The following is a 26,550-nucleotide window of genomic DNA, read 5'->3' as shown; positions in this document are numbered from 1 at the left end:
GAGAGGGGAAGGGACCCCAGGACCACATTGCTCGGGGAGGAACCACCCTGCAGCTTGCCTGTGCAATGAACCTGCCCTTGGTGATGGGGAGAAGATAACCTGATATCCTTTTTTCCTCTGAGGCAGAGGGACCTGTGAGAAGGAAAAAGGGTGGTAAAGTAGACTTGCCTAGGAGGGTAGGGTGTTGATCTGGGAAGGCTCTGGGAAGAGTTAACTGAGAACCAACCTGGGACTAGGTGGGTGATAAACCCAGGACTGTTCCAGTTATCAGAACAAGTGGCCGTGTCTGGGAACTGGAGAAAGGTGCTTTTGAGGAAAGGGAAAAGTCTGTGTTTCTTTGCAGATACCACAGAGAGCTGGAGCAGAGGAGGACTTCTCTTCCCCCCTGAGGCTCTAGCAGAGAGCAGGACTTTCTGGAGCAGCAGCACCAGCCATGGTTATTGCGTTCCCAGTGTGAAAGAGAGCTGATGTCTTGTTAACCCTGTGTGCTCCTGCTTACTGGAGTCTCAAGGTTTTAGCTGGGGAGTGTACTGAGGGTGTCTTTGATCCTATTTGTACAGAGTGTTTTAGCTCATTAATACCTGCCTTTGACAATTCAATCATTAATATCCTGTTCAGCTATTAACCTCATTCATATGTTGACAGTTTTGTAAATAATAAACTGTGTAAATAGTTAGACTTTATGTACTTCAGTGTGCAAGAAAGCACTCCACAGAGAGGTGGCCCCAGCCTTAGGGACCGGGAGGTTGACCAAGGCTATTTGACACTCCGGGACCCTGAATCCGGATGTGGCTGTAGGCAGTACCATGGCTAGGGTTATGATAGAAATAAACAAAGGGATTTTCAAAAGCTTACTGGCTTTTGAAGCTAGAGGCAAGCTACTGTTGCTGGTCTGAATAAGAACATCCGTAAGAGCAGAGGCATAACAGGGCAGCTCCATGCCAAGCAGCTTTCACACATGGAGCATCAGCAGTAGTACAGCCACACAAAGGTTGCCCTGGCTGCCGACCCTCAGTTTAGCTACTGTATAAGAGGCATAGAATTTTTGTGATCTCTTTCATTGGACCAGTTGCATAATTGGGACAGCTATTCGACAGCTTTTGGGAATCAATTGCCATTGTGCAAAACATCTGAGATCTGAGGAAAGTCACTTGATGCCCAGAAACGTGTCCAACAGCTCTCTTAACTATACAGTCGGTCCAATAAAAGGTATCAGAAAAATATCCTCACCTCTCAGACACTTCCTGGATCATCATGGTTGCACCATTTCAACCCAACTAAATCTATAAGCCAATGAAAGTCAAAGAGAGGTACCACAGTAAGCCAGTAGATATTTAAGTAGTACCACGTATACTTAGGTGACACTTTTATTTTAGTCTAAAGACTATGAAACAAGCTCAGTGAGAAATCAAAACTGTTCTCATCTTACCTAAGGACAGCCATTGGGAAAGAGAGTCCTTGTCATTTTCATGGGATTCATTGATGTCAGGGACAGAATGACAGCAGCAACTGTCAAAGAATTTTTGTCCCTTCTCTCTCAATGGATTTCCACTGGATAGACAGCTGTTCCAAGACTGTACTTCAGGTAGAAAAATGCAGCTGCTTAAGAATAGGACTAGTAATAATATAGACATCTGTTTGGTGATTCTCATGAAAGCTCTATAAAAGCCATTTGGAATGCATATCCAAGCCTTGAGCAAACATTTCACTGATGTATCCAAGTGACATCTAGAGATTCAAAACAGCAAGCAAAGTACAGTGGACTAAGAAATATCCTTACCTCAGCAGCATTTGTTTATAACTTAGGCATAATGTATGATGCAGTTTCTGAGCTGTATGATTTATCCAAACATCTAAAAGAAAGACATAACATTGCCAGAAGCTTATTCTGGGGTGTCAAAGCAGATTCAGGTTTTTGCATCAATGGCTGACAATCCTGGCTCTTTTGCTGAAGAGGCTGTCAGTGCTTTTCAGAACATGCTCTTAAAAAAATTCTGTGCACTAGGGGAAATGTCTTAAAAGCAGTTATGAAGAATTTTCCAGGAGTCTTGAAAATAACATATAGCAAAATGCTGTTCTCATGAGCATTAGAAATCAGCAGTTATCTTTGTAGCATTTCTTGCAGAAAACCATGCAGCAGGATCGTACATTTCTTGATAGGTGATGTCAGCCCCTGTGTCCCAGCCAAATTCTACTTTAGACAAATTCATCCTGCATACCTAAGTTCCCCTCACAGCTTCAATGAAATAAGGTCTTTCGCTTCTTCACTCAATGCCCTAAAATGTTGTCAAGTGAAAGAGCTGCCACATCTAAGCCTAAGTGGCTGTACTTCAATAAACATTGCTGTATATAACATTCTAGGTTTCAGGGAGTATTATATTTTGAACAACCACTAACTTACCACAAGAAGCAGCAAGGAGGAGGAGGAATTAACAGTTTTTCAGGACATCAAACAGAGCAGACTAGAATCATACTTAGATTCCTAAGTCTACTTATGTGTCTAATAGGAAAAGAAGAATATGTTCCAATATGAATAAATATGTATGTATAAAACCTACAGTTCTGAATTAGAACTAACAAAGAACTCAAAAGCCAAACAACTTGAAAATGGGTGGTCCTGGACAGATCTCTTTAAGAACCAGGTCTTAGTCTAGTATGGGTTGCAATCATTTGAGGGTTTTCTGTATAGATTCCAGGGAAGGATGGTATATCATAACTAATGGTGTGCAACTCATGGGGATTTTCCTTTTGTACCGCAGCAATTGAGGATCCTAGGACTCGTGACAATAATACCTAGTTCCAGTCATGACTAGGAGGCTAATTATCAAGCACATGGAGACTTTGTGGGGGAAATTTAAAGTATACACACATACTGAGCAGTCCTGAGCTATGGGATCATCATGGCTTGAAATGCTGTTGACTCTGGCAGGACCCAGAGTCAATGAACTATCTGGTAAATTATGAGCCTTTTGGCTTTGGACTAATAGCATGCATAGGCTATACTTTATATATAGGTGCAAAAGTGTTGCTTAAAAGCGTGCTTATGGAGTACCTGTGCTAAAACTTGCAACCGTTTCAAAAAAAGGTAAACTGCATCACTTCTGGATGAACTAAGTCTATGGGTACCCATAGTAATCTGCCTGCATGTAAATTACTACAGGCACATTTATTCAAAGTCATTGTTTTTATATTTGCCCTTCACTTACATGTGCTGAAGGACAGCAGGATCTGACAGTAAAGGAAGAGGGGGTTGCAGGGGAAGGCAGCGGGCAAGAGGCCCACATTTATTTTCCCTGTTGTAACAGCGGAAGGGGGACAAACCTCTAATAATTAGATTCTATATCTGTAAAATGATAACAAATTTTCCTTATATAGAAACTAGGATTATCTTATTTTAAGGGTTGTCTTATATTTGAGTAAGTAGGGTATTTATAATTTGAGTCCACCTCAAGATTCCACTGAAATCAATAGGGAATGCTGTCACTAACTACAGCAGAAGAAGGCCTCAACCATTTCCATTCTCTCTTTCATATTTGTTAAGTAACAACTTAAATATAACATTTAAAATGGCACTTGCAGAAGCCATTTGAAGGTGAACTAAAACTATAGCCAAACCCCACAGACTACACAGTCCAGACTGGACCTGCTCCTATTGAGGGCTATGGTAAGGTCATGGAACTGGTCTAGAATTTTCATCTGAATTATTTTCCCAACAGAAATTAAAAGAAAACAAAAGATGAAATATCACAATACCACACAGGAAAGAAATTCCAAATTTTGTTAAGTTCTAGAGTTTTGTCATGGATTTTAACAGGAATAGGACAGGACCTGAAATTAGTCAGGCAAAATTTGTATGGAAAGGAGTGCTATCAGTTGAAGACCTAAGCTAAGTTTGGATTTAAAAAGAACCCAGGTAGAAGTCTGGCCAGGGTAAGTAAGTAGTTTCTTACATTTGTTGAAAACCTTTAACAAGTCATTTATTACATTCAATTAAAAAAACTGAATAAATGTAACTAAAAACAAAGACCCTTCACCTTCAATACTATGGATATTTAACTGCAATCAGAAAGTAGAAGGAAAAAAAGTTAAAATGAAAATCTTGAGAGATAATAAATAAGATGACTTACCCAATGCATGTTGTAATTGTAAAATTTCTATAATCAACAACTGAAATTTCATAGAATCATAGAAGTAGGGTTGGAAGGGAGCTTGTAGATCTTCAAGTCCTACCCCCTGCCTGAGCAGGAGAAAAACTGGGCTCAGGTGACTCCAGCCAGGTAGGCATCAAGCCTCTTCTTAAAGACCCCCAGGGTAGGAGCCAGCACCACTTCGCTTGGAAGTTGGTTCCAGCTCCTAGCCGCCCTAACTGTGAAGTAGTTCTTACAGGTGTCTAATCTAAACCTTCTCTCCAATAACTTATGGCCGTTATTCCTTGTTATGCCAGGGGGGCGCTAGGGGAAACAAGGTCTCTCCCAAACCCTTCTGGTCCCTGATAGTGAGTTTATAGACGATCCATAAATTGAAGACACAAAAAGGCCATTTTGGCTCTTTTCTTTGATTCCTGCATCACATACGCTATCAAATTGACTTAATATAATTCTTGCATTAAAGCCAAATTTCTACTTGGGCTAGAACCTATCCATTACAAAGTAATCTAATTGCAATTTAGATACTTCAGGTAAAATCATAACTCCATGTTAATTGTTCCAATGGTTAATTACCCTTACTATCAACAATATCAGACATAGCCAAATCCTAATTTCCTGGCTTCTAAGTGCTATGTAGCTATCTAAATGTCCATTTGGGAAAGCACAAAGGATCACAGGAAGTAGGGCATAATTCCATATAAGTCCCTGAAACTAGTGGAGAGAAACTAGGGGTTAGTGACTCCTTGATGGAAGAAGAAGAAGGCCCACAGGACTTCTGGCTCAATAACCATGTGGTGAGGGGACTTTGCTAGGAAGTGGAGGAGGTAGGTTCAAAACCCTTCAAGTTGGGAAGAGGAAAGCACAGAGGACCTGGGTTGCTCCCTTCTAGGCACGTGCCCTAATCACTACACTGGTAGCTGAATGGGTCTTCCTCCTTCTTCTCCCTTGTCAGTCACTAGCTTTGTTTTTCATTCAACTACAGTTTTACCTAAGTTATATGGAGTTGAGTGCTTTTCCAGGTGAAACACAATTGCAATAGAACATAGGATTCATTTTGAGCACACCCTCAGAAGTAAAATTCTGGTTGTGTAGGTGGAAATAGGATTTAAATTTTGCGTAAGTGGCATTAAGTGTTAGTTATGTGTCTACCATTGGGTGGCAACATAGCGCTTAGAGGCCTAAGACTTGGTCCAGGATATCTTGCACAAGTTTACATGGGAAGTCATAGACTGAAATGAGTTCCATTCCAGTAGTCTACACAGTGATTTTATATATAAAAAATAAAATCTTAAAAATTATTTGAAACTACAGCAACTGAAACCATCTCTGGTAAGTAAAAACTAAAACTGCACATATACCATAGGACCTATTTTTCAAAAGCTTTCTTGAGTACAAATCCTGTTTTGAATGATGCATTCTCAGCAGTAGATAAGATTTATATGGAAGGTGACTAGATACATTCAAAATCTCTGTATGTACATGCAGTTAATTGGATCTGGTTTTAAGCAACAGTGTATACCAGGACTGTATGAGTATACGCACGTCTGGCTCATGAGGGGTTAAAGTGTGGCCCATGAGTTTCCACTGGCTGCCATTCCCCCCATTTTTCCTGCTGCTATAGTGGTAGCCACAATCTCTGGACCAGGGCAGAAACAGACCTAGTAATCCTCCTGCCCATACTTTTGCGGCAGCAGAGAGGGTGCAGTTTGGAGGGTCACCCCCCACATTGTGGCAGAAGCAGGGGGGGTCATCTACAAGGCATCTTGCAGGGAAGGGGTGCACCTGCTTGACGGCAGTAGGGGTGAGGCTTGTGCTGCTCCCACAGAAAGGAAGCTGCACATGGTAGGGACACTAAAAGCACAGTGTATGGCCCTATGTGGTGTGCAGCCTGGGGCCCACAACTTGTGTAGTGTGTGATCCCCCATCACTGTTAAGGTGGACAGCCCTGAGGTACACAATCTGTTTTCAGAATTGTTCCATGCCTATTTAGGCTCTTATTAAGCATCGTCCAAAGAAGATGATGATAATCTTCAATCAGTCTTCTACTGGCTATTATTCCAGCTCTTCACACTAAAAGGTGGAAAGACTGATTTACCCAAGGAAACAGAGATTCCACAAGAAAGAACACTAAGTGATCACATAGTTAAAACCCTATTACAATCTATATACACAAGGGAGAGAATTAAGGTTACTTCTGCAACCTTAATTCTGACATCTCTTTATTCCTAAGTGCTCGATTCCACAGCATTAACGACTTTCTTTTAGCAGGATTTTTGTATGGGATGTATGCTACTGACACCGTGCATTTGTTAAATCCTAATGCTTAATCATGTCAGTAATACATATTGTTGATGCACAACATTAGGAAAAGGAGGAAAGAACACTGTAAATATCCTAGTGGCATGGTTGCAACGTTCCATATGGCAGAATTAAGTTCAAGATAATTTTGCATTTCCCTGCTTAGGAAAGAAGCAGAGCCAAAATAGATTCAGCAATAGTTAGTTGTTGGTGTCAGGGAAATATGTAATCTGCCGCCCACTCAGTGACACTGGAGAAATGTTCTCTCTTGTTGGCAAAAAAAGTATCTATCAAAGTTGCCAAGCAGGCATGAAATCTTCCTCATAGATTTCAAACACAATGATTTTGGAAGAAAAGCATTTTTATCAAACGTTAACTGAGTATGTTTTCCAGCAGACAGCCAGTCACATTTCCTGATTAAGAAAAAGGAGTTTTAATGCTCTAAATAATTCTCTTTTTTTTCAGCCTGACCAAAACCACTTTTATATGAAAAACATCATTTCATGCATTTAGCACAGCACTCATAGTAAACATGTCACAGAACAGTAGTTAATTTTCACACTTAACTGTGGTTGGTCCAGAACTCATAATAATAGTTGAAAGGAACAAATTTATGGAATTCCCTGCCATTTATCTGAACTTGAGTTATTCTAACAACTTTATGCCAGTCACATTAGAGCATGTGTCTAATGATGAAGATAAAACTTCATATAGGTCTTTTATTTAAATAGTTACTAGTTGGATTATTGTGCTCAATAAGCTAAGCAGTCATCAGTGGTTTAATGTCTAGTTAGGAGGAGGTATCAAGTGGCATTTCCCACTACTTTGTCTTGAGTTTAGTACTGTTCATTAATTATTTTGATAATGGAACTGAGTGCATCTATAAAATTTACAGACAACAATAAGTTGAGTGGAGCTGAAGACACCCTGGAGAGCCAGCCTAGGATCCTGGATATGGTAAAAAATTGGTCAAAAAAATCTATCGGGAGACAATCAACAAGGACAAACCCAAAGCACTATACATGGTACAAAATAATTGCATGCAGAAATGTAGACTGGGGAATGACTGCATAGGTTGCAGTGCTGCAAAGAAGGACCTGGGGGTTACAGTGAAACCATAAGAATATGAGCCATCATTGTGCTCTTGTTGCAAAAAAGACCAACAGCATATTGAGTTGTATCAATAGAAATACCACTTACTAATAACCGGAAGTGATTCTTTCACTTGATTCAGTTCTGGTGAGGCCTCATCTCTCCTCCATGGACTGAGACCTTGTAGTGGTGGAGGGGCTATGTCACCCAAAGACCCAAACTCTTTGCAGGGTCACCCATGGCAAACAAGCCTGAGGAGAGGTTCCAGAAAAACCATTGTCCAACTCCCAAGTCTTCAACAGTGGATCAGGCAAAAGATGTCAGGATCTCAATAACTGTAAAGAAAAAAGCTACAGCAAAATGGAGGTCTCCCATTATCCAGGGTTCTCCCTTGCCACTGGGCCCAGATCTGCATCTTGTCGAGATTACATAGTTGCTATTTCCATGCACCAGCTTCTTCACATTAAACTATATCAGGCACAGGTTTTTACCACAGAAAACAACATGCTCTCCTGTAACAACCTCCAAAAAGCCCTACAGCAATCTACCAGTAGTGAAGGAGGCAGGAGTAGTGAATCTAGCAGTCTCCAGACACAAATCTGCATGCAATGTGACCTCAAACTCTTGAGTGGCAACATTGAGAAGGAAGAAGTAGGGAATGCCAACTCCAGTAGCATCCTTCTACTGGGAACATGTACAGAGCATGGTCTTGTTATCACCAGGGATCCTGGTTTTCGCTGACAAAAAAAAAATCCCCAACTCTCAGATTCAAAAAAGGAACCAAAAATCCACATTTTTCCATGATTAAAATGAAACACCGCTCATATATAGAGTGGTGTTTCATTTTAATCATGGGAAAATGTCGATTTTCTTTTTTAAATATGAAAATTGGTGCTTAATCCATTGGCTATACGACCCATTGACATCAAGATTGGTACTATAAGAGCAATACTAAGATCGAAGCCCTCATGACTGGAAGAAAAGAGTTTATTCTGCTTGGCAAGCTGACACCTCATCTCAACTGAAGAAGGAGACATATCCTCAAAGCTAAAGCTCAAAGGAGGATCTGGGAAATCAAAACTCAGCAGTGACAAGATAAAGCTAAGAAGATCCAATGCTATGCTGACAAACATGACATACATAACTCTTTCTAGGCAACAAAAGCCATCTGCGGCCTAATTTCCCATGGTCCTACTTTCCTGCAATAACAGGATGCCTTGACGCTTCTTAATGACAATAAATCTATTCAAGCTAGATGGAAAGAGCACTTTGAGGCACTCCTGAGGCAAATACCACCATTAACTCCATCCTCCAACACCCTGAAAGGGGATCCTTCACCAACCCTTCTATTCTAAAATTTGGCATGCCAACAAGGAAACCAAGAACAACAAGACTACTGGATTTGACAGCATACCTACTACTAAAATATACAAGGCTGGTGGTGAGGAACTTGTACTGGGGCTCCACAAATGTATTATATGAATTTGGATGAACAAAGAGATTCCTGGGGACCTAAGGAATAAGATATGAAGGAGATAAGCCTGTGTGTGGGAACTACTGAGGTAGGGAAAATCCTTGCACACATCCTCCTGAACCATCTTCTAGTTTTTGCTGAAGAAGTCTTGCTGGAATCTTAGTGTCGTTTCATCTTGTAGGGCAACTGATATGATATTTGTTGCCCACCAGATCCAGGAGAAGTGTCAGGAACATCATCAGGACCTGTACATGGCCTTTATTGATCTTACTAAGGCCTTTGATTCCATCAATTATGAAGCCCTGTGAAAAGTGTTCTCCAGATCTGGATGTTGTGAAAAGTACATTAAGGTTCTGAGGCTTCTCTATGACCAGATGACTGACTATTCTATGTAGTGGATTGGAGACAGATCTGTATGTCATCCAAACTGGAGTTAAGCAATGATGCATCATCACCCCAACTCTGTTCTCCATTAATTTGCCAGTTATCTTGGTTCTCATTAAAGACCACCTTCTTTCTGGAAGTGACATGGAATACTAAAAAGATGGAAGAGATCTTGAACTTGGACATTTTCACTTAAAGATCAAAGTACTCAAAACACCCATCCTTGACCTTCAGTATACTGATGACTGAGCCATTCTTGTATGTACTGAAGAAAACCTCCAGATCATGCTGGATCTTTCTAGAGAAGCCTACCAAACTATGGGCTTCTCTGTCAACATCAAGAAAACTAAAGTGCTCTATCAGCCTGCCCCAGGCTATGAATGTGAACTCTGTCCTCAAATTACCATCAACAGAAAGAACCTGGATGTAGTTTAGCACTTGCCCTTATCTCAGTAGCCACTTCTCTCAGAGAGTGAACATTGATGAGATCCAGTGCAGGATCCAGCGTGTAAGTGCTCCCTCTGGGAAATTGTTTTGGTGTGTCTTTATTCATTGTCATCTCTGGAAAGATATCATCCCCACCCTCCTCTATAATATGAAATGTGAGTGACTTATCATTGTTATCTCATGAGCCTGGAGAAGTATCACCAATAACACCACCAGAAAATCCTGCAAATCAAATGGAAAGATTGTCACACACATGGCAGCACCCTTGCTGAAGTCAGTGGTACCAGCATTGAATTGGTGATCCTCAAGCACCAACTTTGCTGGACCAGACATTGTGTACAAATGTCTGACTCAACTCCCAAAACAAATGCTGTACTCCCGGCTTAGTAATGGCTTGAGATCCCAAAGTAGCCACAGAAAACACTACAAGTGCACATTGATGGCATACTTCAAGAAAACGAATGTCAAAATCAAGAGTTGGGAGGAGCTGGCTGTCAACTGACTCCAATGACACTGCAAACTCAACCAAGTAAGTTGCAAACCATTTCAAAATAAAGTGCCTTGCCCTTGAAGCAGAGAACAGAAGGTGGAGGAAGCAAAAGGAGAGAAACCCCAGCCTTCAGCCTACTTTCCCCTACGTAAAGACCTGCAACTTCTGTGGATGGATTGGTGACTCAAAGATTTAACTCTTAACTCACCTCAAGATCCATCACTAAACTGTTGTAGAGATCATCCTCAAATCAAAGCAAAATGTATGAGGAAAGACTTAAAGAATTAGGATTATTTTATCTGGAGAAAATTAAGTGGTAGGGGGAGGGTACAGGGACTGATAACCAGGGATCCTGGTTTTCTCAGATTAAAAAATCCCCAATTTTCAAATAAAAAAAGTTACCCAAATCCACATTTTTCCGTGATTAAAATAAAACACCACTGGATTTGGGGTACTTTTTGAATTCAAAAATTGGGGATTTTTTATCAGAGAAAACCAGGATCTCTGCTGATAACAGTCTTCAAATCCCTGGAAGACAATTACAGAGAGGATGGAGATGGGCTTTTCTCTGTGGCTGTAAGGGAAAAAGACTAGGAAAAATAGCCGCAAGCTTTAGGAAATTAGATAGGGAATTAGGAGGAACTTTCTAACTATGAGGATAGTCAAGCATTGGAACAGTCTACCTAAAGATGTTGTGGAATTTGAATCCTTGGAAATTTTCAAGAGCAGTTAAACAGAGAGGCTGAGATGATTTGACCATCAGGGAGCTGGTCAAGATTACCATGAGGTCCCTTCTAGCCCTTCTTTCCATGATCCTTCATTGTATCCTACCTGCTGAAACCTCCATGGTTCAAGGTTCACCAGGTCTGGGTAATGACTGGTTACTATGTATAGTTCTGGGTGTCTCTGAACATTTGTGGCCAGTGGGATCCCACAGTCTAGCCACGTTTGATTCTGGACCCATTTACGCAGCTGTCCTTATCTCCCAATTGCTTAAACACTTTCCCTGATGCTATCTGCGTGTGGGAGTTCTGGCTTCCTAAACTGTTTGTTTCTGATAGCCTGATGGTGAAGCTAGGAATACTGGCTTAGAAACAAAATGTCTTATCTGCAAATATTTTACTTTTAAAAAGACACCAAAAAAAAAAAAGATTGTGGGAAACAAAAAACCTTCTGCAAGAAAACACCTAGTGAACCCTTGTCCAACCCCTTTAGCCCATCTTACCCTCCTGTCTTCTTGCTTTCTTAGCCTTGTCTTCTGACTTCTGACAATGGAATGGCCATCCTTGGTTATAGGAGCAAACTTTTAAAACCTGACTCGCTCTTAACGCTACAAAAGTTAGAGGGACATCAAGATTCCAACCCTCTGGATTTAAATTCAATGACCTTAGTACTAAAAATCCCACTGTTTGGTGTCCGGACCAAATTTTGAATGTATGCTGGTAACACAAGAGTTAAGTTTGATCATGCGCAGACAAGCAGACAAGGCCTATGGAAAATTCCACAACATGCCCAGCATGTGCCCCCTGTGCGACCCTTGGCTTGTCAATCAAGGCTGACCTAGTTTTGTAGAAACATGCATGCTCAGTTCTGCTCAGCCAATGAAGTAATCTGACCAGATGCATGCTCAGTCTACAGACTGCATGACGTAATTGGACTAGAAATTTCTTTAGAGAAGACAACCTGATTGGCTACCCGGTTGTCATAAAAGACTTGGGGGCCCCTCCCAAGGGGGTTGTTTTTTGTTAGTGAAAGAGAGAATGAGCAAGAGTTTTTTTTGGTTCTGACAGCGGTGCTGACAGGGAAGATTTGTCCTGAGAGCAGAGGCTGGCCTGACAGGGACTGCTCCTCAGGAGGGCTTTAAGCCCACTGGTCTCCCGTCCGAATCCTGAGAGCAGAGGCTGCTAATGCAGGGACTGCTCCTCAGGAGGGAGACCACGCTCGACCTGCGAACAGATACTGCCTTTGCACAGACTGTCTCACAGGGAGAGATTTGACCCAGATCGATCCATCCGAATCGTTTTCATATTGATTCCTTTGGCTACTGGACTGATTTTGGCATCAACTCTGACCAGGATTTTAATCAACCCAACTTACTTCGACTACAGCCTCATCTCATCGTATCCGGCACTGATCTCGGCATCGTTCTTCACCGTCTTCGACCATTTTTTCTCATTGTCCACTTGGACTGGCGTCACGACTTTCTACGTTACAGTTTTGTTATTTGTTCTCCTATTTCATAAGCTGTTGACCAGCCCTGGGACTATCGAGTGAGCAGCCACACCTATCCTTCAGGGTAGAAAGCAAGGGCTCACTCGGGAACCCCGTGGGCCAACAGTCTCCTTTGTTGTTCATTCAATTCGTCGTAACTGTAACTGAAGCAAGTGTCTCTGCCTACGCTCCAAAGCGTAAGTCAATAAATCTAATCTACTTTGAAACCGAACGAATCCGCGTACCACTCAGAACTCCTCGCCGCTAATCCCACCTGTTCGTATCCAATACCAAACCACTTGGCCCACCGTGACCTGTAAGAATAGTTAAGTGTTGATGACTTGATTGCTGTATCATAGCTCTTCTAACATGGTCTGTCCACTAGGTGTCAAGCCTCTGCTACAAAATGGATGCTGTAATCCATAACAAAGGTTACAATATTGAATGATGCTTACAAAACAAAACTGAATTCATAATTTGACACATACATCCATAGCCTGTTACACTTACTACTCTTATTTATGTTACATTCCCTTATTGTAATATAATACTTCCCTTGCTGGGCATATCTGAGGCTAAGATTTTTAAAGCATGCAGATAACCATAGAAAGGCCAATAGTCTTTCAGAGTACAAGAACTGTTCCTGGGCTAATATTTCTGATGATATGGACTGCCTCCTTACATCAGAAAGAAGAAACTGGAGAGGGCAATGCACATTATGCATAGCTTTTAAAAGTGATGCTAAATGGTTATGCAGCACAACCGTGCCTCCCTGAGACATCTCCAGACAGAAGGCCAGCAGGAGGTTTGTGGGTCTGCACCTTCCTTAATACCACAGTTGAGTTCAAAAGCTAAACAAACCTGTTAACATCTCTAAAATTCTGCACTGGTTTTGATGTATTAGTTGCAGGTTTCAGTGGCAACCAAGTGAAACATTATTTGTTGTTTATTGCTACTTTACTTTTGAATAGAAAATTACACCTATTCTTAAAGACTGAATTAGGGTGTATTATTCTACCACAGTACTGACTGACACATGACAATTTACTTGTCAACCATATTCAACATATCAGTATTAACATTTTCCTAAATACACTGGAACTCTTCAGTCTTAATAATCTCTCTGAAAGACCACAATATGTTTATTTTATTGGTCTTTGCATGGCTAATCTCAGCCATGAACACCTACTTTGGCAGGGTTGCAAATAAAGACCCACATTTTTACAGTGACTATCCAGTTTCAACATGTATAACTCATGCTCCAATAAGAAATTATATAAATCAATAAAATGATTCTGTATTTGTCAATTATTTCAGATTTTCAAGTGTCTGTGCTACACTGTGACTCATAGCAGTAGCATAATTATGAAGGGAAGCAAACAGTAATGTAAAAAATGGAATTCATTATTTGACATACACATCCACCATGTGTTACAGATACTACTCTTATCTATGCTCCATTCCCATATTGTAAAATAACTCTCCCCTTACTAGCCGTGTTGTGAGGCTAAGATAGAAAGGCAATACAATAAACATACTGTAGTCCCTTGGAGTACAAAAACTGCTTCTGAGCTTGTAGCTTGAATGGTGTGGGCTGCTCTTTACATCAGAAAGCAGAAACCGGACAGTGGACAGGGGTGTGCACACTATACACACCCTTTAAAAGTGATGCTAAATTGCTATTCCCAACAGTCACCTTGCTGCTAGCCAGCCACCCTGCCACCACTGTCAGCCAGAAGCCACTACTACCGCACAGACTGCTACTGCCCAGAGTGGAGAGCTGTTCTGTTATGCCTTTGGATCACCATGTTATTTAAATGAGGTTGAAATAGAATTATTGTTAACTAAATAAACAAATAAACCAAGGAAAGTGTACTAAGAATCAAACTTTGTTTTTCTTTAAGTCTTCAAAGTAGTCTTACAGTTCCATAATTAAAATGTTGATAATTTTAGGGATAGTTGCAATTTTGCATATCCCATTCCCTCACATTCTGGCTGTGTGACATTGTTTGGATGACATTAGGGAACTTATATTATAAATGAATACAATATTTATTCTGTTTCATAGTCTACTTTTCTATCCATACATAAAATAAGCACCATGTTATTCTATGAGCAGACTTATCGGAAACAAAGACAGACAGATAGATAGAATAACCACTATGGTCTCAGCCACCATCTTTGATCTTAAAAGTAAAATAAAACCAAAAGAAAAGAAAAGGCCCTAAACAAACACTGCCATGAAAGTATTATCATTGCTTCATGATTTTCATAATTTGCAATGACAAAATCTCTTGTACCAGGTTCATGTTTTTCTGGCATGGAAATCACTATTTTTTAGTCTGCAGTGATGGTTTCAATCTTCACTGTGAAGAGCAATAAAACATTTGTCTTTTTGAGCTTTACTTTACATGAACAATGTGGATCAGATACTGTCAAAATGACTTGATTGGCTGGTCATTGTAACCTCACTCCTTGGGTTACACACATAGTAATGACCAGCCAATCAAAATGCAAAATATTAGCAAGGTCATAGTAGTATAACACTACTATAACTCACAGATTACAAAAGACATTAAAATTCTGATACCCCATTCATAAGGAAAAGATTGTAATGAGAATAGAAAATGGCACAACATTAATTCATTGTGTGACAAAGAATATAATGAGAATGGGAAATAGTACAAACATAACTCATTCTTGTTACAGCTTTAAGATTGTAATGTCATGGTTCATATCACATACTTAGGGAGAAAGGTATGGCAGCAGAAGTGCCACTGTATTCAGTATGGTTAATTTGAATTCAGTACACATTATTATATATGCAATATCATGCTAAAATGAAATGTTATTTAGGAATGGCTATATTAAAATGGTTATAATTTCTCTTTCAATTTTTGTTAACAAAATGTTTAATGATACTTATTGTGTAAAAGCATTTCTACATGTGTATATATATTACTATGAACATATCTAATAAACTGTACTCAAAATCCTATGGTTAGCAAGCACCTCTGTAAGATACAATCGGTGACATTTTAAAAATATATTATTTGTGAAAATAATTAATGATTGCACCGAGATATTCTATGACACATACTATGATCCTATCAACACAGAACTATATTATCATGTTTTGTCATTTTATTTTATTGAAATGTATAAAACGTGATAAAATCATACAATTTGATCCATTTAAATTTATTAGTGAATAATTTTACTTATTGCACTTCTACCAACCCACTTTTGTTGATGTGCAATATCCCACCTATCATTATAGATTGTATTGAAGTGTTTAACCTGTCAGAGATTACAGAAACTTAACTATTCATCAGAGACCCTGTTTGTTTAATTTATTAGAGTCTATGCAAGATCATCAAATCAATATATGTTATTTTGGTTTTAAAAGCAACTAATTAACTCTATGGCCATTTCTGTTAATTGACCTAGAAAAAGAGAAATATTCACAAAGATCCTCTTGGTACATTAAAACTCTATGTGCTAACTTACTGTATGACTTGCATTCTCAAAAAATAATTTTAATGGAATAACAACACTGCTAAACATAAGCTTTTTGGAAATATCTCTATTCTGTTTCCCTGTATACATCCTCTAAAATAGTCAAGTGCAGTAAATCAGCATGCTCAATACTGAATGGCTATCATTTGGGAGTAATGTCATAAAAATGTGTATCTACCAAACATTTTAATAACTTCTGAAAACATATTCTGATTATGTTAAATTTGTTGTTGTTGTTGTATTTCTGCATTAGCTAGTAAAAAGAAAAGCCCTTACCCTAAAGAGTTGTTAACTAACTTGTACTCTGTATTAAGTCAAGAAAAAATGATGCAAGGGGAAGAAAAGGGGAATGAAATTATCTTCTTGAAAACAATGTTAAAAATTGTAGTTATGTATATGGCTTTGTAGAGTTGGAATAGAATATAGGACCATGCACATTGTAGCTACATAGATACATAGTTAGACAAGGTTATTTGGCTAAATCTGATACCTTTTATTAGACCAACTCAAGTAGTCGGAAAAAATGTTCTTAGCAAGGTTTCGGGTTTAAATGCCCTTCATCGTGCTGAGGAAACATCTGCAGTTGGTGTCTGCTCTTCCTGGATGGAATGAATAGTAAAAAAGCCAGAAGCTGGTATGCATGCAAGAAAGCCAGTCAGTGAAGACGTAAATTGAGGAGTCACTGGGTGAGAGCCAGGCTGGAGTGGGGGCAAGGGGAATGAAAGTAGCTGATAAATAGTGGAAAGGTACCTGGGGAGTCAGATGTTAGGCAGGTTATAATGTGTCATAAATCCAATGTCTATATTTAGTCCATGATTTTTTGTACCCAGGGTGTTGATGAAGTGAAGTTCATAGGTTCATCTGTGAAAAGTGTTTTGTAAATTCCCCTTCAGGATTAGAATTTAGAGATTGGAGAGAGAGTGGCTTTCTTGTGAGAAATGTGCCCCCACTGGTAACTGGGTGTTCTTGTCTTTACTAAATTTCCAGTGTACATTCATTCTGGGGCACAATTGTTGTTTGGTCTCCTATTGTTTTCCATCAGGGCATTTGGTGCATTGAGTGAGATGTATTACATTTCTGGAGGTGCAGCTGTAAGATCCAGGAATGCAGATGGTTCTGTTGCGAGGTGTAGTAATTGTGGGGGTGGTGGAAATGTGTTGGCAGGTTTTACATTTCTTGTCATGGCATGGTCTGGATCCATTGGTGTAGATCCATCCTATGGACCAAAACACACTGAATGCACAGGATGCTTTCAGTGCTTGGCTCTCATGCTTCAAGTGCCCCAATGACTATGGCTTGCATCATCCCATCATATCCTCTCTCTCCTAGGGTACCAGGCAGTGGCCTATATTTTAACAGCTTTTGTTCCTGGCCTTCTGCAAAAGCCTTCCATCAGCTTTTGAAGGGAATGGTAATGCAATCATCATACTCCTTTTGTGGTATTTGTCTGTTACAACAACATCTGGGCATAGCTGGCTGCTGCAGCCTGGGAGAGTGTGGTTCATGTCTGCCATCCTGGCCTTCACTCCAGTTCTGTACGGCATTGTGATACAGGGTCTCACTCTTATAGCCACATCTCTGATACCTCTTGTCTCAGGTGCCAGAGGGATGACACTATTGAGTGGGAGACCATTGACTGGGAGATGGGTCCAATGGATGAAATGCCACTCTGTGAAGCTGCTGACATTCCACTTCCAAGTGACCTTGAAGACTTTGCCCTGGTCTGGTTTTTCCTTCAAGTTACTGATGTACTTGGTGCACACAGAACGTCTTCAGGCAGGTCCTGACTCAGGGTGTGACAGTGATATGTTTAGAGGTTGGGGTTGGAAGCAGTGAGACTCCAAGCTCCTGCTGTTTCTCACCCCATGCCCAATAGTAGCCAATATGCTTCCCAAGGCATCATGAGAGGCAAAGTCCACATCTTCTCACCTGAACTCACCCTCCAGTGACCAGCTAGATGGTGGCCTCTTCTTGGTTGTCTTCTTCAGGTCATTGGTGGCAATGCTGCTCACCAAGTCATTGCAACAGGTCAGGAGGCAGAAGGTATAGGTGATAACTGTGATGTCACAGAAGTCTCACATACAAGGTATGTTGGCATCTCCCTGCTGGTAAGGGATGTGCAAGATGTTATTGCTGACCACAGGTTCATCCACTTCTTTAGGAGCTGTCTGATTTCACCAACCACTTTCTTTAGAGATGTCTTGGGGACTGCTGAATCTCTTAGGAGAAACAAGGTGTGGGGGATGAAGGTGTTTAGAGCACCAATCTTCTGCCATGGGGAGAGCAAGGAAGAGTTAAGTTTGTGGGCAACCCACACAATCTCACAGATGGTCTCTTCTGGTGTGTCTCTCACTGCTGGCTAGTGGGTGTGCCCAGGTGGAGGCAGCTCTCACCCTCTTTTAAGTCATAGGCTCACCCTGGATCTTGGAAAAAGGTGGCCATCTAAAGCTTGGTGAGGGAAAATACTAAATATTTAAGCAAGAAGACAATTATTTGCCCTTAGAAGACATTAGTGGCCTATACCTATTCCATCTATTAAGCTATGCTTAGCTGTGTGAACTCAGATGCCTAAATGTTATCTCAACCTGTCCTGCTCAACTTCATAAAAATGATTAACATGTCTACTTTTATTATATGACTGCAGCCTTAAGACTAAGAGGATGCCAGTGCAGGTGCAGTGGAAAGTCCTAGCAAGGATGGGCTGAGCACACTCTTCCCAGTGAGTACACAGGTATGCTCCAGACCATGAAGTCTAGATATGAGGCTCTGGACTCAAGAATGGCTACTAAAAAAGAACACAGAGCAGTTTCAAAAGTGAACTTTCAGGTCTTCACTGCCCCCCTCCCCCTTACCCCACTATTATAAACATGCCTTATGTCAGTAAAAGTAGTGAGGAGGAAAACATACCCACTTTTTGCTTTGTTGATCTCTCAGGAACTTAAGCAAGATGAATTTGGGGAAGTCTGCTTAGATTCCTAATGTGTAAATTAGGATCTGGTTCCAAACTTTAACTTAGATCAGGGGTCAGCAACCTAAGATCTGCAGAGTCATTTGATCCCCAAATGTGGGGCTTTAAGTGGCAGTTGCTTTCCCTGTGCTACCACAGGAGAAACAAGTGCCAGTGCCAGGTCCTACCAGGCACATGCTCACCTGAGATGGTTCATCCCAACCCACAGCTTAAAAAAGGTTACCGACCACTGACTTTTAGTGTCCAGGCAGAAAGTGAGAGATAACAAGTACTTCCACAGGAAAGCTATACATTTATCTTACCAAGAAGCAGATCTCTGGAGAAGCCATACAAGCCAGCTTCTGCTGTGCAGGTGTTTCAGAAGTATTTAAAGGACTATGATCAAAAAGCAAGATTCGTAAACATAATATAGGCCAAAACAGAGCATGCCATAGAAAAAAGTAATTAGTACCTTGAACAGCCAAACTAGGGCACTATTCCAAAGATGTATGCAAGTGAATACATTGTGATATTCTTTAGTGATATTCTTTTTTATTTGGAGGAAAAATAGAGACAGCCCTCCATAATATGCTAGTAAAAACTGCATGTCATGATATCCTACTGAAATCAAATTCATATTCCATACCACTATAGAAGCATTTGCCATATTGACTATTTCAGTGGAAATATCCACCATTTATTTATATGGAAATCAAAAATGCCAGAGAAAAGCTGAGGGATCATTAGTTTTACCAATAAAATCCAGCTTTCACCAGGCTTCTCTGTCTAGAGGGGACATGAGCAGATGAACAGAGATCCTGGTTTTCCCTGATAAAAAAAAATCCCCAATTTTCAGGTTTAAAAAAGTAACCCACAATCCACATTTTTCCATGATTAAAATGAAATGCCACTATATATATTGAAAAAATGTGGATTGTGAGTTACCTTTTTTAAATCTGAAACTTGGGGGGGTTGTTTTTTTATCAGAGAAAACCAGAATCCCTGCCAATGAAGCTGTCTTGTAACAGCATACGCTGTTGATCCTTAATAGAGGAAGTACATTATTTTCTTCCTTCAATACCTGAAAATAGCTCAAGAGTTATGAAATCTCCAGATACATTTGCCCCTGAATGAAGAGCAAACACTTTTCAGTTAAGATGGTGAAACTCTTGGAAAGCCATAAACAACTGAAAATGGCCACTTATTGTGGGGGAAAAATGTCCTACATTCTGACCACAAAGATATGCATACTGCAGAAAAGGAGTGTAAGAGAGGATACGATAACAGTCTTCAAATACCTGAAGGGCTGTGATAAAGAACAGGGAAACTTTTTCTCTCTTGTTATACAGAGGAGGGTACAAACTACTAGCCTGAGTTGCAGCTAAGCAAGTTGAGCTTGGATATCCAGAAAAAACTCTTTCACTGTTAGAAAAAGAGAGGCAGTGGAACAGACTGCCTAGGGAAGTTATGGACTCTCCATCACTGGAGGTGTTTAAGAAGAGGCTGAACAGCCACTGATTGGGGATGATCTAGGTATAGCTATGCCTATGTCTTACAATGGGTATTTCCCTAGGTTCTGACTTTGCTGGTTACCTCCTCCTCCTCTCTACCCTCAAGTTTCTGCTATGTCAGGGTATATTTTTAAGCCTTCCCCAGATGCAATGTTTGTTATATATAGCTGAAGTTGGGGACTTTGGGGTGTGGCAATGCTCCTGCTGAGACCAAAGCTAGAGGCTCCTGGTTAGAGGGTCTTGTCCCTCCACTCAGGGTCAGACTGATCACCATATTTGGGGCCAGGAAGGAACTTCACCCCATGGTCAGATAAGACTATGGGGTTTTTGCCTTCCTGTCTACCCAGGATCTTTTGAATACATATTGAAGCAGGAAGTTGACTAAAGTGATTCCCCTTTTTAACCTGTTGCAGGTCAGGTGTTGGGTCTTTGCTGCATTAACATGACAGTAGTTTTATGTAGAGTTTGTATTATGGACTGTATAAGACTGTTTGGATAGGGATGATGCTGCCTTAGGCAGGGGTTGGACTAGAAGACCTCTGGGGGACCTTTCCAGCCCTACTTCTCTATGATTCCATGCCAAAAAGGGACACCTATTGAAAACAGACATGATGAACATCCTTTTTCTGGTTCAAGTGATCAAAGTGTATGTATTGCACTATAGATATAACACTATAGCAAAACTGTTGCACTGATTAAATTTGACCTATTCATTTGTCCAAAATCCCACTGATTGTCAGGGTACATAGTCTTATTTCAGTAAATTGGGCTATAATATAAAGCAAGCTGTTTCTTATGATTCAATTGCTTTGTCTAATCCAGGTGGATTTATCTGTTTCTAAATTTATATACAATAAGCACATTTCAAAAAGTGGAAACACAGCACTGAACCTTTTAGATTCCCACATTACAACCAGGTGCATTGTCAAAATAAGATAGGTGTAAAGACCATGAGCTGAGGAAAATGTGATTGTGTGAAGGATGTTATGACAGTTCTGTATGCATAATACATTCATCCCAGGAGGCAATTGTGCATCTGTTACATATATTTATGTATTTTTACTTGTACTTTTGGAGATATTTAAGATTTATGATGATAGATTCTTTCCCCTTAAAGACTATAAAAGGAAAACATGCAACAAGGGTACAATTTGGGTAGTGAGTGAAGTGAGCTGAGTGTGAAAGTGGTGAACACTGTAGGAGCTGTTGTATGTAAATTAATTATCAAGCTTTGTGAAGGTTAAGAAATCTCTGTCCTCAACACTTGCTACTCCATCTGCAGTGTCTTACAAAATTATTTTAGTATGAGTTTCTATTGGGTTTGAAGTACATATAGTCAGAATGTATTTTTTGCTCTTCAAAATGAGTGAAAGAGGTAGGCAAATAATTGTTCATTTTATAAGGTAATAATGGAATGCGATGGGTATTTTCAAAGGAAAGGAAGGGTTTAAGGTTTTGGGGCATACCTGGGCCCCATAGTATAGTAACAGTGGTGTGTGGGGAGCATCAGTGGCTAAGTTACGGGCATATAGGGCAGCGTTAGTGGCTAGGATACCAGTAGTGGCTGTTTTTGCCCTTCTTCCCCTACATAATGTAACACCTAGGCCTGGTGCCCTAGTTGTCATCCACTAGCTATGCTGTTGCTAAGCTTGATAGAGAATCAGGGAAGTGGTACGAAAGGGTAAAGAAACAGAAAAGGCACAAAGGCTGTAGTGAAGAAGGCTTTACACTATTACTTGTAAGCCGCTCGCCACCCTGATCACCCCTGGCCGCCGCTAATGCTGCCGGTGGCACCTGTGGGTGGTTGCCGACCCCTGGTTGGCGCTCACAACCCTCCCCTACCCCCAACAGTGCTGGAGACATCTGTGGGAGCTCCCTCTCACTGCCACCGGGCTTCCACCCCCAGCACAGCCATGCCCCCACAGCTACTGGGGGCATGTGCTGTTCATGCACAGACCTCTACTTCCTCCAGGCTTCCCCACCAGACTGCTTCTCTCTGGGTCAGGCCTTGGGCTTATGTGCTTCTTCTGTAATCACCTGACCACCCATTTCTGCTCCAGGCCCATCAATCATTGCCCACACCAGGGGCATGGGGCCATCTTATTGAAGGGCCCTTTGCCATTATAGCTCTGTCGAAGGGGCTGGGGCCTGCCAGGTACCCTTTGGCTCCTGCTCCCTTTCAGTAATGGAGTAGGGACCTCATTATAGAAGGAAATCTTAGAAAACTGTAAAATACTACATTTGTTTTCTGGTGGGAAAGAGAATATTTCTGCAGGTTGAAGAAACTGGTAAACATTAAAAGAAAGCACCTTAACTTGAAATGTTGATTTGTCTAGCCCTCCTTTGACTCTCACTACCTTTATATAAATAAGACCATTTACAATAGCACTGCCTAGAACAGCAAACAAAAAAGAAGTACCTGCCCCATAAGGCAACTGCAACTTCCCCTGTTGGCAGATTATGCCAATATTGCCTCCTGTGTAGTTTCTTGAATCTTCATTTAGAACATCTTGTACTGTTCATTGTCAGAAGCAAATACAGAAATTAAATGAACCATTGGTCTGATCTGGGAGGGCAAGTCCCATATTTAAAACTGCCAATATTTGAAAGATAAACAGTGTTGCATATTTTTCACGGTGATAAAGAAAATAAAAAGGCAATGGATAATACATTTTGGCAGCCTCTGTAATCAGGCAGTTCTTTAAATGACTGAATAAAATGCCTATACATAAAAGAAAGACTTTTTAGTAATCTAGGAAATTCCAAAAATTTACTAAGTGATAACAATATATTTACTAGTATCATAAGACTCACACATGTAAAGATATAAGAAGGAAATTTTATCTTGCCTACTAATACAAACACATACATTCACATAACCTCCAAAGAAATTAATAAAATTACACGATTTAATATAATACTTTTATAATAAATTGTAAAACACAAACTTCTAATAGAGAAAATGTTTATGAACACATTAATGAGACATGTACCTGCTCAAAATGCAGGTCCCTGTCTGTGTTTAAGTTTTGTAATAAACCCCAGTATTATGTAGTATTTCTATTGTAGTAGTGTACTTCAGGCTGCACATCTAAATAATATTATTAGTAGCAGTAATTAGTAATTAGTAATTATTATTAGTAGTAATTAGTAGTAGTAATTAGTAGTACTTCAGGCTGCACATCTAAATAATATTATTAGGAACCACTGTAATTTGGGCTGCAGGAGATTTAAAGGAAAACCCAAAATTTAGCTTTTACCCTGAAGCTCCAGAAAACTGCAGTTTGGCCAAAAATAACCTGAAACTGTGAGGGAGAGAGAAGGCAGGGAATTTTTTTTTAAACTTACCTGAAGCACAGAGAAGAAGGGCAGCAGAGCCCTAGAAACACTGTGGAAGCTCCACACGTTTCTAGGGGCAGCCTAGTACAGGCTGAGCCTGTGCTGGGGCTCAGCCAATCAAGTTGTTTGATTCCCCACTTTGGCAAGGAGTTTAAAAGCCCTGCCCGGAGTGGAGCAGGTAAATACTCCCTGCCTTACGGGCTGTAGGCATAGGTATGGGGAGGCAGTAGGGGAGCAGGAGGTAGGGGGGCAGGTGGTAGGGAGCAAGCGGTGGGGAGTCAGTTGGGGAGGGCATGGAGGAGGCAGGCAGTAGGGGGGCTACTGGAGAGAGGAGGCAGTGGGGGGGTCAAGAAGTTTGACCCCCTGCCTTTTGACCTCCCACACCTTGCCTCCCGCTGCCTGTCCTTCCCAACTGCCTGCTGCCCCACTCCCATGCCTTCCCTCTTGGCAACTGTCTCCCACCCTACCCCCCCGCCACAACCTCTTCCTCGTCTCCTCCCCTCCTGCCACTTACCCTTGCTGTGGTTCAGTAGCAGTGGCAACAGGTCCAGCTGGCCCAGAACCAAGGCAGAGCTACAAAGCACCCACTGCCTTGTACTCGATTCTGAGGCATGCAGCCTTTTCCCCCATGTTCAATGGGGTAAAGAACATTGTCTTGCATTTGCTTAACTATGGTATTTAGAATAGACAAAATTAGAAGAAAATTAGAACAAAAATAATGTAATAATTCTTGAGTTACACATGTTATGATGAAATATATATTTATTTATACTTGCTGTAGATGATAGGCCAGAACCTCAGCTAGTACAGATAAAGCCTAGTGTATTAACTCTATGTTTTTATGTAGTCACTGTAAGATTGAATGTGCCTATTTTTATAGGCATTGAAGTGCACCCATGATGTCAGGTAAATAGACTTAACTGGTTTCCTAAATAAGATTTTTCCCTGGTTTATGTTTCTAGTTTGAAAATATTCTATATGCAATTAAACACAAGAAAAAATATATATCCTCAGAGACAGACACTGAGGTTGGGTGGAGAGGACATGTTCTACTCTGAGCTTTTACTATTTTGCTGATGTTGCCTTAAACAGAACTGCAAGGCTGATACAAAAATGGGGAGTCCAGGATTGCAAATGTGTGTTTATGGAGTTATTTAAAACTTCCATGCTTAGATGGTTTTTCTCTCTTCACAGGCAATCAACATCAAGTTACATTTGTTACAAAAGACACTTGTACAACAAGGATTTAATATATAGCAGCTTTCTTTGCTATCAGTGCTCTGCTTGGGGATAAAGGGAATGCAAAAGGAAGGACATGACAAGAAAACAGCAGAGTCCAAAAATTATATTTTTTATGAGAAGATATTGAGTAAGTAACATAATGTGATTTGGATGTTCAGCATGTTTCATTAAAGAGGAAAAATAAATATGGGTTATTATAATGCCTCCAAACATACTAAAGTTAATTTAACTTTAAAAAGCTGTTTTTCTCTAGCATTTTGTTCAACAGCTCCATTCATCAATAGAAGATAAATCAATTGTGAGCAGTTGTAGACAGCTATTTAAGATGTTCAAGCCTTATACTTAATTGGCATGTTAAAAGTTAAAAAGCTAGAGACAACTTAGGTACATAAAATGTATAAGTGCATAAACAATAGTACTGTACTCAACGGCTCAAGAGGCATCATGCCATTCACTTCATTAATCAAGGATATGCCCCAGGTTTCACCACTTGCTGATTTGCAGTTTTTCTTTTAATGGTACTTCTCCACTGAAAGAAGATAAAGGCTTCACTGCAGTGAAGGAAGCTAAAGCCAATGATTTCAGATGGTACAACTGAATTTAGTGACCCTGGTAACGAAATATTAACAGCTATACCCTAGTATAGAATGCAGCTGTTGCACCTCCTGTACTTCAGGCTACAATCTTGTGAAAGGTTAATTCAGTTTTCACAGGCATTTAATTTCTGTGTTTTTATGGAACTGGCCCTTTACCTCTTCTCTGAACTCTCTCGTCCATCCAGAATTGAATTCCCAATGCCCGACCAGCAGGCACTGGTCATGTCTTTGTTCCATCTAGGTGAGGGTTTCGTCTAAGTTTAACATGTTACAGTCAAAAACCAACAGCCACCAGTTGCCTGTAGCCTCACTGAAATCTACTTTTTACTATTGTTACTGACTGTCTTCACTGGGCATGTGTAGATGTAACGGGGGCCCTAAATTGAAGCAGTGGGTTTTAAAAAAACACTGCTTCAATTTAGGGCTGATTAAACCCCTGGGCCATGCACACACCCCACTGACTTACCTGCCTCTCCAGTGGGGAGCCAGCAGGTGGAGCGGTCCCTGGGCTGCAGGGGCTGGGGGAGGGCTGGTGCTTTTCTCCATGGCAGCAGTGGCTCCCTCTCCAGGCACTGTTCCAAATACTCGAAGTCAAATGGTTAAAATGTAGCCCCAGGTATATTGTGAGGCACATAGGCATGGATTCATAAGTGTCTGATGTAGGACTCAGTTCAAATATAAGCTCCTGTGTCCCAAAGTCTGATCCTCCAAACCCCTGTTCAGCTGTTGCCTAAAGCAGGAGGTGCCTAAAATCTGGAGATACTTCAATTTTCCACAGTAAAAGTTCCACAGCTGCAAACATTTCTGATTCTGTACATGCCCAGAGCTGGAAAAGCTGAGCTTCTAAGTGGC

General features: G+C 40.6%; 1 long non-coding RNA gene across 1 annotated transcript; it reads right to left on the bottom strand.

Moving 5' to 3' along the window:
- Positions 1-13,210: 13,210 nt before the first annotated feature.
- On the bottom strand, positions 13,211-17,163 carry LOC109306136. Its single transcript, XR_002099866.1, has 3 exons — positions 17,072-17,163; positions 15,660-15,665; positions 13,211-13,221 (listed from the first exon to the last, which is right to left on the bottom strand). It is a non-coding gene; the product is annotated as an uncharacterized LOC109306136 (long non-coding RNA).
- Positions 17,164-26,550: the final 9,387 nt, after the last annotated feature.

This window comes from Crocodylus porosus, unplaced genomic scaffold, assembly GCF_001723895.1.
Source record: "Crocodylus porosus isolate Cpor-Errol unplaced genomic scaffold, CroPor_comp1, whole genome shotgun sequence".
Classification (NCBI taxonomy): domain Eukaryota; kingdom Metazoa; phylum Chordata; order Crocodylia; family Crocodylidae; genus Crocodylus; species Crocodylus porosus.
The sequence above is the reverse complement of the archived record's forward strand: the minus strand, read 5'-3'. Positions and strand labels throughout refer to the sequence as shown.